The sequence below is a fragment of the Nothoprocta perdicaria genome, unplaced genomic scaffold (assembly GCF_003342845.1).
Source record: "Nothoprocta perdicaria isolate Ctin4 unplaced genomic scaffold, notPer1 scaffold_110, whole genome shotgun sequence".
Taxonomy (NCBI): Eukaryota; Metazoa; Chordata; class Aves; order Tinamiformes; family Tinamidae; genus Nothoprocta; species Nothoprocta perdicaria.
In genome coordinates, this window is record NW_020454206.1 from 2,148,849 (window position 1) to 2,163,581 (window position 14,733).

Below are 14,733 nucleotides of genomic sequence, written 5' to 3' on the forward strand. Positions count from 1 at the left end.
CACCCTGCCATCGAGCCAATTCCTAATCCACCTCCCTGTCCACACATCTATCCCACACCTTTGGAGCTTGCCCAGGAGGATRCTGTGAGGGACAGTGTSAAAAGCCTTGCTCAARTCCAGATRGAYSACATCCACCGCTCTGCCCTCATCTATCCAGCTAGATATKCCTTCGTAGAAGGTGATCAGGTTAGTCAAGCAGGATTTCCCCTTGGTGAATCCACGCTGGCTACTCCTGAGCACCTTCTTTTGCTCCATGTGTCTGGAGAGAGCAGCCAGGATGAGCTGCTCCATCACTTTCCCGGGGATGGAGGTGAGGCTCACCGGCCTGTAATTACTCGGGTCCTCCTTCTTGCCTTTTTTGAAGACCGGAGTGATGTTGGCTTTCTTCCAGTCCTCCGGCACCTCCCCCGTTCTCCAGGACCTTCSAAAGATGATGGCGAGCGGCTCGGCTAGGACATCTGCCAGTTCCCGCAACACTCTGGGGTGCATCCCATCAGGGCCCATGGATTYGTGGGTGTCGAGGCTCCCTAGATGCTCTCTGACCCACTCTTCCKCTACCCAGGGCAAGCCTTCCTCCCTCTGGCTCTCTTCGTGTGTCCCTAGGGCCTGGGATTCTAGAGGGCTGCCCCTGACAAACACAGAAGCAAAGGCAGCATTCAGCAGCTCTGCTTTGTCCGTGTTTTTCGTGACCAGGGTACCCACCCCATTCACTAGTGGACCCACGTTCTCCCTGACCTTCCTTTTGTTATTGATATATTTGAAGAAGTTTTTCTTGTTATTCTTAACATCCCGTGCCAGATTCAATTCCAATTGTGCCTTAGCTTTCCTTGTTGCATCCCTGCATTCCCTGACAACGTTCCTGTATTTCTCCCAAGGGGCCTGTCCTTTTTTCCACATTCTATATATTGCTTTCTTCTGCTGGAGTTTTGTCAGGAGCTCTCTGCTCATCCACGCAGGTCTCCTGCCCCCTCTGCCTGACTTCTTACGCACAGGGATGCACTGCTGCTGGGCATGGAGGAAATGCCGCTTGAAAACTAACCAGCTCTCTGGGCCCCTCTTCCTTCTAGAGCCCTAGCCCGTGGGATCTTTCCCAGCAGGTCTCTGAAGAGACTAAAGTTGGCCCTCCTGAAGTCCAAATGATAAGTCTAGGAGTAGATTGGAGTATTAAAAAAAAAGGTTACATAATTACTCTGTCTTCAGATGAATAGATACTATGATCAAAGTAATTTCTGTATTAAAAATAAGAGTGTATAAAAATACCTTAAAAAAGCAGGGATTTGCAAAGATCAGAAGAGATGTACAGGCATTTTGACTTAATTTATCTACCAATCTACCAGATAAAGTTTGTTTGCAAAAGAACGAACATACTTCACTATGTTCTAACCTGTTAGTAGCTGGAAGAACATACATATCTTCACATGGTACATGTAATACTCAGACATGTCCATGAGTTGGCACTGAAACAGCAGTTACTCCTTTTCTTTATTGCCATCAGTAGATAGGGAATCTAATGCTGCTAGTGTTGAACCCTGATGCGAGGGAGCGTCTGGAGTCAGAGACGCAGTCTCACAGAGATTAAGTCAATGCTCCGTTTATTGCAGATTCCACCACACTTTTATACAGTGAACAGTAAGCCGCACCCCTCACCAATCATGATTTTACACACTCTCCTCTCACCTGTCTCGCCACTGTCCTCGGGGCTGGCATCCAATCCCTTATAAGTTTACCTATAAGGTTCCGGATACAATACCTTTTATGCCTAAAAACAAGTGTGCCACAGCTACTGTCCAATTAGCTTCATGGTCACGCAGCAGCCGGACAGCTGCCTTTGTTTTTGATCCGCTGATGGAACAAGTACACTGTCGGCCTTGAAGTTGGTTATCTACTAACAAGGCATCCTGCCTGCTAATAGGCATTGTATGGCCGTCCTTGGAGCGGGCCCCAACAGAACCCGGCAAACTATAAGCATCATAAATAGCAAAATTTCACAAAAGGAATGTTGATATTATGTACCTCGGAATAAATGCAGCTAATCTCATCAAATCCAAGGTGCTTTTAAATCTTGCCTAATGTTATGGGTGTGGTCCTTCCCCATCCCTATTTGACTTTTCACACATAACCCTATTCAGGTGTTAAACACCAGTGACATTTTCTGATCCTGGTGGTTGCCTCCCTGATCTCTTCCCCGGTTTGGACATCAACCATCAATAAAAGTCTTGATGGCTGCATTCTGATGGGGAGATAAGGAGATAAGAGCTAATTGATATATAACACCCAAAATTCTTCTGAAATGAAAAAAGGACTATAAGTCAACTATCCCATAAATATGGGCAAAGCGCTAAAGTCCATTGAGATCTCCTTGTTTTTCAGTGGGCTGCATGCCAGGATCTCCCCTTGAGCTGGACCACCTCTCAGGGATATTCCTCAGGGTTAAGAGGTCTTTGCCACAACAGATTCATGGTAAGTGACTATAGCATGCTCTCTTTTTGAACTCGTAAATTTTGCTGTCATAACTGTGCACAAAATCTCTTAGTCATAAACTGTTTACCAAGTCTGAGACTAGAATTGGATCCAACCACTCCTCTCAAAAGGAGTTTGGAAAGCAAGGGGGTCCAATCTGAACCTTGTGACTAAACTGGAGGGTATCCTGGATAATTCTGTGTATAACTTTTCCCCTGTGCAGGAAAAAATAAGTGACCTTGTCATAGAATCTTGTGAAACCATTGTCCATATCAATAAAAGCTATTAACTGCTTCTTTTATACAAATGAACTGCATTGGGACACTCATTCATATTATCACTTGTTCTGTGACACCTAGTAAAATACGTATAAAGAATAATGTGTCTTGCTCTTTCACGTGTTACTATTGTGCTTTAATTTTGAAAGTAAAATGACCTTCCATGAAGTCTATCACTTTAAACTAGTAGAAATAAAAAATTCTGAGTTTTTATCACCTGCTTGTAGCACTTACCTCTGTGGGTGTTTCCTTACTCAGCTGAAGAAGTTGGTTTTTCTCCCAAGAGAGTGACCAGAAGTTAATATCTTTTCCTCTTTTATTCCTTGCACTCTTGATGGGCAGTTTGGATTGTGATTATTGGCTGGAGGATAGAGTTAGAGTATTAACTGCAAGAACTCTTATACAATTTAGCCTCCTGGGGATATCTGATATAGGATTTTGAAATGTATCTATTACAGCTGTGTGAAGCTCTGTACATATATATGCATATATATGTACTCTTCACCTGATACCAATGCAGTAATGCTGATTTACATCATTTTTTTTTTTCTTTTTGTATAATATCACTGTGGTGTTTTTTCTTTTAATATATCTTTTCCACTGCTTAGATAAGAGAGACTGATGTGTATTTCATATAAACGATAACATCAATAGCATTGCACATTCAAACTGTTTGCTTTTCAGGAGCAAACGATACCTTTTACACTAGTTCCCTTCATGATCTTAATCATGGATATTGCGAGCTTTAAGTGAGGGATATGACAGAAGTCATGTGAAACCAAATCAACTTATACTTCTCAGGTGTTCTACCTGTTTTCAAAGGAAAAGGAATGTATATAGGCCTCAGTCACAGAACTACAGAATTCATTCAGGGTGGAAGGAATCTGAAAACTGAGTTACTAGTTGCAGCAATGCTAGTAAGCATATGGCAATCTACTTAGAAAGTGCAGGTTCCCAGCATAAACTAACTCTATGTGTTTCCAAATCCTGTAGAATCATTGGAGAGCATAAATTCTGCAAATGCCTCTCAGTCTTACTCTATGTCCTTTCCTCTTATCTCTGATTAATGAGAGAGAGAGAAAGAGGAACAAATCACAATAAGTACTTGTTATTGAGTCAAAAAATAAAATAAAATTTAAAATATTTTGTGGATTACAGTAGATATTCTAAGAAAATAATAAACATTTCTAGTGAAAAGACCAAATAGCAAATCAGTTTAGTTAAAGGCATCAACAATGAATGTTAAATAATGAAAGTAAGTAATAAGTATCTTATATTAGGCTGTTTCAAAATTAATTTGTTACTATCAGTAGGATGTGTCTTGTTTACTAAAAAAAGAAAACCATTTAACTAGCATAAATATAAAAATGTTGTTCTGTTTTTTACTATCTTATCTTGCCATATAACTTAATTTTTTAAAGATACAGAAAGGAGGATTTTCAAATATGCACGGTGCTGGTAGAGATCTTCATCACTAATTTTATACAATCAAAGCTGCTATTTGGATCGATCCAGTTTTACTGAGTACATGTGTTCTTAAAGCTTGCAGTTTGAAAATGCAAGCCCTCTTACAGTATTTTGTATTTTATTTCATTATTTTTGGCATGTGGCTTGGATGAAGCAAATTATATTCTCAGTTGCTGATTTTAATTTTATATATAATTTTCAGATGAGTAAGAGGGTAATGATGGAGTTCAAAAGGGTAATATTCATATCACAGTTAAGACAGGAAATTACGAACTGTTACTCTTGGGGTGCTAATTCATTACTTATTAGAAAACACTCTGGATAAAAAAAGGTCAGGTAGTGGCAGCAACTCATAAATAGGTTTTGACATGTTTTAGCCTTTCTGCGACTAGCCCAGAAATACTAAATGTGAGAAAGCAGTGAGATGTAGCTCTGAATATCTGCTAGTCTGGCACAGAAATGCTTGAGAAGAGATCTGAGGGCAGTTTTATTGAAAGAGACTTTAAAGGATATTTTGCTATCTAGATTCCGCAACTGTTCTTACTCTCATTGGACATTGAAAAGTTCTAAGAGACCTTTAAAAGAGACATTACAACAGCTAAAAACTCTCAGGGCTTTGGGAAGGAGTTTCATTTATTTGTTTATTTTCAGTTACAGATACCGCTTGCACAAGAAAAGTCTTGGAGAAGGTTTAGCCCAAACCTCTGGAAACATCTATGAGAAGATTTAAAAGTTTTTAATACTTGATTTGCACTTCTAGAATGTGTTTTGATTGATATGACAGAAGACAGTGCGGTCCTGAATAAAGCAGAATCAAATTGATGGATACATCAATATCTGAAATGTAGTCCTATGCATCTTGTGAAGTGCATCCTGTGGTTCAGTATGAAACGCTTTTATTAGCACTTATTTTGTGCCCAGGCTAATCTCCATTAGAATAACATGGAATTGCTTAGTAATTCACAGCACAGATTCAGTTTTACAGCATATATTTACCTTATATTTTTGATAGCATAGGGACATATAACTTTGAATGAAAAGGTAGTTACAGGAATCAACTAATACCTAAGTGCATTCACAATACAAATTAAAAACAGAAATAAAGCTATAATTGAAACATACAAACTTTGCTTGCTGCAGATATTTTTATTTCCTACTTAAAATTTTATATTTGTTATATTTGCAGATTCAGTCTGATATTTTATCACATTATATTGTTTATTCCTAGATGTTTAAAGGTGTTATTCCGGTCCATCTGGACTGGATGATGCTGATAACTCCATTCACAGACTGCTATGTGGCAGGTGTGTCACAATATTTTTCTTCAGAATATGACCTGTGATCTGCTAAAGTGTTCAGTAAGAACAGAACACAAGCCATATGAGAATATAACCTTTTAGTAAGTAAATAGAATTTTAACACTTTTGAGATTTATCATTTCTATTCCTAGTTTCTCATCAGTCAAGAGTATTAATTCAAGAATGATAACTCTGAGTAAAAATTTTTCTTATTTTCTTAGTAAAGGAAATTGTTTCCATATGCATATATCTATGCATATATCCTTCATTATAATTCTATAAAACAGACATTCCCTCGAAAGAATGTATGGAGTAAAACAATATTTTACTTTCTGAAGCAAAATTCCCAACTATTGAGATAGTTCTGAGATAGTTCAGATCTGAGATATCATCAGATCTGAGTATAGGATATTAGGAGCAAAAATTGAGTCAAGACAGTGGAAAGCACAAGCTCACAACACAAGATCAGTTTTAATTTGGATTGGCAATTTGACAGAAAGTGGACAATAATGTGACCATTTGAACTATATACTCTGAGTGCAAATTTCAAAACCAAGCCACTTCATCAGCTTCTTTTGCTATATCTTTTGCATTGGGAATTTCAGTGAAGCTCAGAATAAGGATTTTCATAAAATTATAATACACAAATCAGAGTTCCTTGATTCTTTAAACAAATTGAAGAGACTTTGAATATATTCCTAGAGATATTTTCCACTTTAACCAGGGGAAGTTTTCCCTATGAGCAGCCAGGATTTTTTAGGGTGCTAAGACACTAATGTTTGTACATAATGTTATGTAGCATAACAAGGGCAGTGTGATCCGTTTAAGGTTATCCTTTATCTTAAATGCTATCTGAAAGTGGATGTTATGAAAAACTAATAAATGGATCATAGCATTGCATGTCATTTGCTAAGAAGTTACAATATATAATTCTGAAATCTGTCACTAGGAGCTAAGGGTCACAGTACATTCTGGACTTAGAGAGCTGAAAAAGTATTCTAGAGCTAGTGATTCACTTTCCTTTTGCATATCTGTATTTATTTTATTCCTTACCTCTCAATACAATCAACATTTTGTGTATAGTAAAATTTTTAAAGTAATATGTTTAAAATATGAATGCAAATCTGAATAGTGATAGACAGAAGAACAACTTCCATTAGTTGTGAAATATAACATCAGGATTGGTGTAGAACATTAGGAGACTGTAACACACTGCAGACATATATCTGGCTGCCCTTACTATTGGATCAAATGCCTTGGGAACAGAAGGTAAAGACAGACAGATAGATTAGATCTCATCCTCATGCATGGCATAACTGTCCTCTAATAGTTGGAGGAACTAGGAAGAGAAGTCAGAGAGAGATTATTATTCTCACAAAGATACAGAAGAGCAAGTTGAAAGAAATGGATTTTGAGGAGAGGCAGGAAGAAATGAAAAGGGTAGCTTGGGAAGTAAATTGCTGGGATTGTGGTAGAGCCTGAGTTTTATAAAGATAAAGTGGATTGGCAGAAGACATCATGCAAAACAAGGAGACAGAAACCTATAGAGTGCATCTGGTCAGGAAAACACAGAATTTTCATCTTCTCACATGCATGTTTAGAGAGAGTGCAATAGTGAAACTAATTCGGGGAAATTAGTTCAACTAGTTCCTACACAGAAGAGATCTCTAAATCTGAGGGTCAGCAAGCATCCAGGCTAATGTTCAAATTCCCAGTGAGACTCATATACAGAACACAACATCCATTCAACATTCAACATTTTTTTTTTTTTTTTTTTTGGAAATAAAGTACAGGAAGACACATGCATACCTATTTTGTTACAGGCATCCTTAAAAATAGTTGCTGGGAACATAAGACGTCTTGTGCTAGCAAAGAATCATATCTTTAGTGAGTCCTTTGTAATTTGGCAAATTTTAGTTTAAGCAAATAGGGATTTTAGAAGGTAAATAATATCCTTGAAAAGTCAAGTTTGTGGTCAGGCAGTTTCATGAAGACTTTTAGAAATGATTCTAGAATTAATTTAGAATTGATTTTAGAATTGATCTTTGTTTTTGGTTTTGGTGTTTGAGGCATAATTCCAATCCTTTATCTAATCACACCTAGATATGGACTTACATCCTTTTTCATGCATTAGCTTTTTTTTTTTTTTTTTTTTTTTTTTTTTTTTTCTCCCTACACCTTCCATGTAATTTTTCCCTTTTTAACTTTAATTTCTTCACTTCTAATTATACTTTCTTATATCAGGCTAAATTATTCCTCTCCTTTCTTTATGTTCACTACAAACATACTACATACATACTACATACTCTGTAGTTCTGTATTATGTACTCTCTCCACTCGAACCTAATTACTTCACTAAACTATTTGTATTTATCTTTTTAGTCATTTATAATAAGTAAATCCATCCTCCTAATAGACTCTTCTTTGAAATGTCTTTTTTTTTCTGTTTTTTCTTGAGTTTCAAAATGTTTATTTTTTCTTGTTAAACACCAGTTTAAAATTTATATTTGATACTTTCACCATGTTACCACTCCTTCATCCCTTTTCATCATTTTTAATAAGTCAGTTTTTCTCATATCAATGTTTTCCTTATCTGTAAATCTATTTTTTTTTTTTTTTGTCTTGTTGGCCTAAGTATTATTTGCCCTTTTCTTCACTTGTATTTCTTTGTTTCTTACTAGACTGTTGGATGGATAAGGAAATATAGAAACAGAAGAACGAACATTCTCCAGCTATCAGTGATTTTGGATTCAGTGACAGAAAACACTTCTAGCATGTGCATCCTCTCTGGGCACCTATCTGCTTTGACCTCTGTGCTTTTTCCCATAGCTGCTTTTATATAGTACTGTCTGGTACTGCCTTCAATTCTGACATTATTTTTTTGCATTGTCACTTTTTACACATACACACTTCATCTCTCATACAGAGTGTGTTTTATTTTACACATTTCAACAATGTGTCAAATAGTTTTACAGCATCTGCTGACTGATGGTATTCCACTGTGGAATAATTTGGACAAAATTAAAAGTAAATTACAAAGATATTTTTGCAAAAGCTTGACATATTGGCTGAAATGAAAGTGAAATTATTCTCTTATTTCACTGATTGACAAAGCTATAACTCATTAAGAAGACAACGCATTATAATTTTTTAAACCCTTCTTTCAAATACAAAGTTGTGACAATGTCTATTTTGACTAAATATAAATTAAAATTCATCTACAAGAATGTCAAAAGACATGAGAAGAAGAGGGAGTAGAACAACTTAACTAGCTAGTGGATATTGCTAAATTGACTTTCATTTCTACCTGCCTGCATAATTTTTAAGGGTGTGCAGCTGAATAGGAATGGAATGTCTGGAATAGGAAGACCATCCTGTATTGCATTAGACATAAATAAAGGAGGTGGGAAACGTAGGTTTGACATCAGGAGAACAGGTCCTTTGAAACAACAATCTTCTGGCTTCACTGAAATGTGAATTATGAATGTGATCTTTTTTCCTTTAACTAGACCATGATTTGAGACAGCATTGATGCGAGGGCCTTCAATAAATTCTGGGCTTATTCTTGATTATATAAACATTTACTGCCACATCAGACAGCACAAGTTTTTCTTCAACTCTCTTCCTATCTCCAATTCCTATCTCCCTCCTTTTAAAGGAAGGATGGTTTTAGTAGTGATGAATGAAAATTTCTGCATTATTTTTACAATGTACATAGATCCAACTGAAAAGAAAAATTTCAGTCTTTCATTCTTTTTGAAATAGCAAGTCATACATACATTTCTATACTTTCAGAAGAAAAGAATTATTCTAATTTATTTCATTTTAAAGGTTTGTTTCACTGTGGAGCTGATATATCAAAGAAAATACTTTTGCAGACCTTAAAATTGTATTTTTAATACATTAGTCTGCTAGTGAAAATGGGAATCACTTTTTTTCTCCAAATTGCCTGTTGCCAACCAGAAGAAATATAGAGTTATTTCAATTTGTTCTGGTTTCCTTGCATTGCAGTCCTTCTTTTATGTCTTGATGGTTTGCCTTACAAACGAACAATCCTTAGAATATAGTTACATGTAAACATTATGATATTAATTTTAGGCTAATTTATTTATTTATTTATTTATCTTTTAGAAAGGACATATGCATGGACAGCATTTTCTAACTTTTTCATTGTAATTTTCATTGCCTATTAAAAAGATTAATCATATATGAGAAAAGTCATGGACGTCTAGAGCACATGGTACAGGGTCACATCAAGGATGACTTTGAAGACCTCCAGAGAAGGAGACTTCACAACCTCTCTGGGCAGACTCTTCCAGGGCACTATTACCCTCACAGTAATGAGGTTAGAAAAATCCCATTTGTACATTTGCAAGCAGATATAAATGAAATACTTTACCTATTTGGAAATTAAAACCTCTGCCAACATGGAACATATAGTCTCAAAACTGTATCTATTTAGGCTTAGGACAAAAACTGAGCCTTGACTTCAAGAAAGATATGTCTTCAAACAATAAATTCTAAGGTCAAGCACTGCATGTTTTTATGCAAACTTATATCTCGGTGTGTTTAAAATAGTTCACAAGTACGATTCTGGCATTAACTTCTACTTCCTTTCATATATTTACCTAATTGTCTTTAAATTACACTTAAATTTATCTAAAAATATATAAAATGCATTGCAAACTGACAATAGTTTAGGGAAAAAAATGGAATCTGTATTATATTCTCTAATCATGAATTCAATTTAAATAAAAATGTTACAGCTGTAGTTTTACTCACTGTAGGTGAGATTGGGGAAGGACAGTTTTCAGAGTGTTTAACTCCCTGGGAAACTGAATAAGTATGTCTAGTTGTCTGAGTGCTTTTTATGCAAATAAAACAAGTAAAAATAAAGATGATCCTCAGGGCTTGTTCTATTTTATCCATGCTATTTCACATGAATTACTAGAATTCTGGTCTCAGTTGCTCACCTAGTACTCCTGAAGAAGCAGAATTCAAATCCTGGACTCAAGTTTTAGAAAAAGTATATGTTTTTTAAATGCAGTATAATATGTTTTTTAAATGTTGAGATCACATCAAGTTTTGCAGACATGGAGTATCTTCTATTTACTTTTGTTCCAGTCCCAAAAGAAGCTTATGACGGTCACTCACTCTAGCAGTTTTCATAGCATGGTTCTGCTGTTTTCATCTACTCACAGAATATAAAAAATAGTTTTAGCACTGATAAATTATACATGACTTACACCATGAAATGAACAGATAGCCACTTAGAGTGATTCAGTCAATATTCTAAAATATCTATGATATTAAATTTCAGAATACAAATTAAAGTTTGATTTTAATTCAATTAGATTTCAATTTCATATATCTCTGTATATTTATTTCCTCAAATTGTTTCTTCAAAAAAAAGGAAAACATACCAAAACATCTTTCAGAATAAAAAATGTACAGCTCTACTAAATAAATAAATAAATAAATAAATAAATAAATAAATAAATAAGTAAATAAATAAATAAATAATGTATGCTGATGAAGTGCCATAATTAACATTGAAATGTGCTTTAAGCATAATAGGTATTTTTAATACATGAAACCAGAATAGCAGGCTGTGCAAACACAAAAATATCTGTGTGTTTCCCTGATTTAATTGTTTACGCAATCTACCAGACATCAGTCTAAAAGAAACATTGCAATTACTTGAGTAAGATGGTAAATGCATCCATGTAAATGCTTTGCCCTATCTGCTCTACTTTTTTGGCAAAACATTTTTGCAGAAAAAAAATGTTCAGAGAAAACAAAAAAAGAGTAATTGCCATATAATTAAATGGTTAAAAACCTGCAAAATTTTGAAAACTTTGGGCAGTCTAAAGAAGGAATTATTTTAGTAATATGGATTTCTTTTACCAGGTAAACATGGTTTAGAAGATTTTTATAGATGTTACAGTAAGTTCATGTGAGCTGTATATTGAGAAAACATATGGGAAGCAGGGAGAGATAGAGGAAGAGACAGAGGAAAACTTTTGCAGCTCATACATTCATTAAATGCCCTTTGTAGTTCCATGATGGAAGAAAAGCTTCAATCTTGGTCGAATATATGAGTAGTGTATGTTGCATTTGCATAAGTCTATTCCCTAGATTTTGAATAGTACATTCACCTGTAATTTTGTATGTTTGGGATGTTCCTTCTTGACATAGAAAGAATTTACATAGCATCCTCTTTGTCTCTCGTTCGATTTATATAGAAGCACTCAGAAAGTTGTATTTTTGTATTGTGGTTTGTGTGGTCAGTTAGCACAACTAACTACTGTCTGCTTCAGCACAATGCATTCTATTCAACAACCACAACGCTGGTTTCTGATGACAAGACTGGCCACTTGTTAAATTTATGAATAATTAAAAACTATTATTGAACTGCTCCCAAGAGCAGCAGGTCATGCCTGCCACCTGTCACAACTGCTAAATAAGAACTAATATTCCACAAAAGCACAACTTGATATGATGTAATGGGAGACTTAGAGAAATTTTAAATAAATCCATTCATGTCATGGAAGTCTTAATCAGAAAAAAAAATCTTCATTATCTCAGAAAAAATGAAATAAATGATCCTGAACAGAAGCTGACTTTCTCTGGATGGTCTGCAGGGATTGCTTAGTAAGAAGCTTAAGTTAGCATCAATTCATGTCAATGAAAGCCACACCATCCAGAAAGGTGATCATCTTCAGTGAGCTTGTATGAAAACAACAGACTGAACTACATCAGCACCAATTGACAAGACCAATTATTCCTACCTATGCAACAGAAAACAATCGAAATAGAGCAGGTATAGTTTCAAGGATGTTGAGTATGATTTCTCCAGGAATATAGGTCACATCAAATGACATTATTAAAGGGCAAAACTGTTAGCAAAGGAACATGACAAATGGTCTCAAGTTAAAAACAATACATTCCATGGATAATTAGGTAAAGGATCTGTATATTCAGAGAGTCTATGGTAAATTTAGAGCACTGAGGCATTTGCAACAATGCTCATTAGTTAACATAGCTGAAAAATTTGAATATAGTCCTCCATCTAGAATGAAGATGATCACTGAAGATCCATTCTGACATTCCTTTTTTATTTTTTTTTTTTCTCACAGATTGTCAGACTTACCATTAAATCTTTGAGGTTGTTGAAAACAAACTGGTATCATGGGAAACTAACAGAGAAATACCTTAGGCACCCTCTTTGAAGTAAAACTACTTCTCATTGTTGGAAATGGTAAATAAAGAATTTGCTTCTGATCTGCAGTTTCAGATTGCTGCTGAACTTGAGTATTTCTTTGACAAGGAAGTCTTTAAGCCAGTCACAAAAAGGGCAAAACCAACTGTACTTTTGAAGAAGGGAAGCACATTATAATTATATCACTCAAGCAAAACACACATTCACAGTCTTCCGGTAAACATAATATTTTCAACTCAGACTAGAGAGTAAATCTGTAAAATTTGATCCTGTTTAAGTGAATAATATCGACAGTGCTAAGGAGTCCACAAATTTGTGAACATCAGTCACTGAGATCTAGGATTAAAGCATATGATTAAAGCATCAAATACTATTTCTATTATTTGAGGCATTTTCTAACCTCTAATGTAGATATGTGCTTTCAGGTGCTTCAGTACATTCCAGCAGTATACTGATTCTGAGATTTAGAAGGATAAAATTAGTAACCAATTTCAAGTAGTTTTCATTGACCTTTGATAGTCTGATAGCCATGTCAAAAATAAATAAATAAATAAATAAATAAATAAATAAATAAATAAATAAATAAATTCTCTAGAAGGAAATTGGTCAGGGATTATCACCTTCTTGATATACTGCAGTTATAGAAAGAGTGTACATAGATATATATGCTACATAGGACAATGGAAAGTGATTTTGCATATCCCTCAGTCAAGTTCTAAATCAGGATTCTAGATATCTCTTTTAGAATTTCTGCTATATCTGCCAACCACAAGAAGGAATGATTACTAAATCTCCTGCATGTATATTTGTTAAGGTAGATCCAAATAAATGGTCTTTGTAGCATGAAGTTATTTTCAAAATGTGAGCAAGTGACTGCCATGAAATTCTAATCTCCCATTATGACAAACAGACACTGTTAATTATCATGTTTTATGTTTAAGTCTATGGCATTTGAATCCATCTCTGGCATATGTTATCAGATGGGAATGAAGAACTCACCTTTTACTTATCAAGAACTTTGACACCTACTGAATGAAGTTATAGACAAGAATATTACTTGGCTGTTGAAATTCTAAATGATAGTCATAGTTACATGTTGGGGATTTGTATAGATCACAAATATATCCTAGAAGACGACAAACTAACTTTGACAGTTACATCCTGATGACTGTGAAGATAGTCTTTTTGATTGCACAGATATTTGCAAGACAGAAAATTTGGCATGATGAGCTGGATGCTGATGTAATGACCTTGATGTTTCAGCTCCCTGACTGGTCTGTTCAGGTCAGAAATGATTGTAAGTGATCTGATAATCTGATAGACATTAAAAAAAAAAAAAAAAAAAAAAGCTTCATGTTAGGAAATATTATCTTTTCTGACTTAGCCATCCTAAAGACCTGCTAAAACATATTATCTATGTCAGGGTTTTGCTTTCATGAAAGCATTGCTCATGAATCAACACATATGGAGAAAGTAGTAAATTACTGTATTGTTTTTCAAGCCTCCTAGTCTTCATACTCTTGCCAAGAATCCATAGTTATCTCATTGATCTCTTTCAGAGAAAGAACTGATTTCAGTAGGTTTTCAGTTACAATAGTTCAAGATAATTTATTTTCATTTCAAACAATTACTGTGACAGAAGTGCTTTGCCATCCGTTTGCCAACCATACGTCAGCAAACATTGTCATATTCAGTAACAGAATTGCCTTCATCTCTGGCTAGTTGAAGGATTTGAAGTAAAGACTTCAATCTTCAGTTGAAGTAGACTGAAAGCTGGCAAAACTGTCAAACTCAGAGGGTAGTTACCAAGCAGCTTTGTGCTGTTTCTCCTGAGACTCAACAAACTAGAAAAATGGACAGAAAATGAAATCCAATAAAGGGAAGGAAAAAGGAAACGTATGTAAAGGAAATAATTCCATGTACAATTGAAGACTAGGGGCTGACTAGCTGAAAAGCAACTTTGCAGAGAAAGTTCTGGGAATCCCAGGGGACAAGAAATTGACTATGT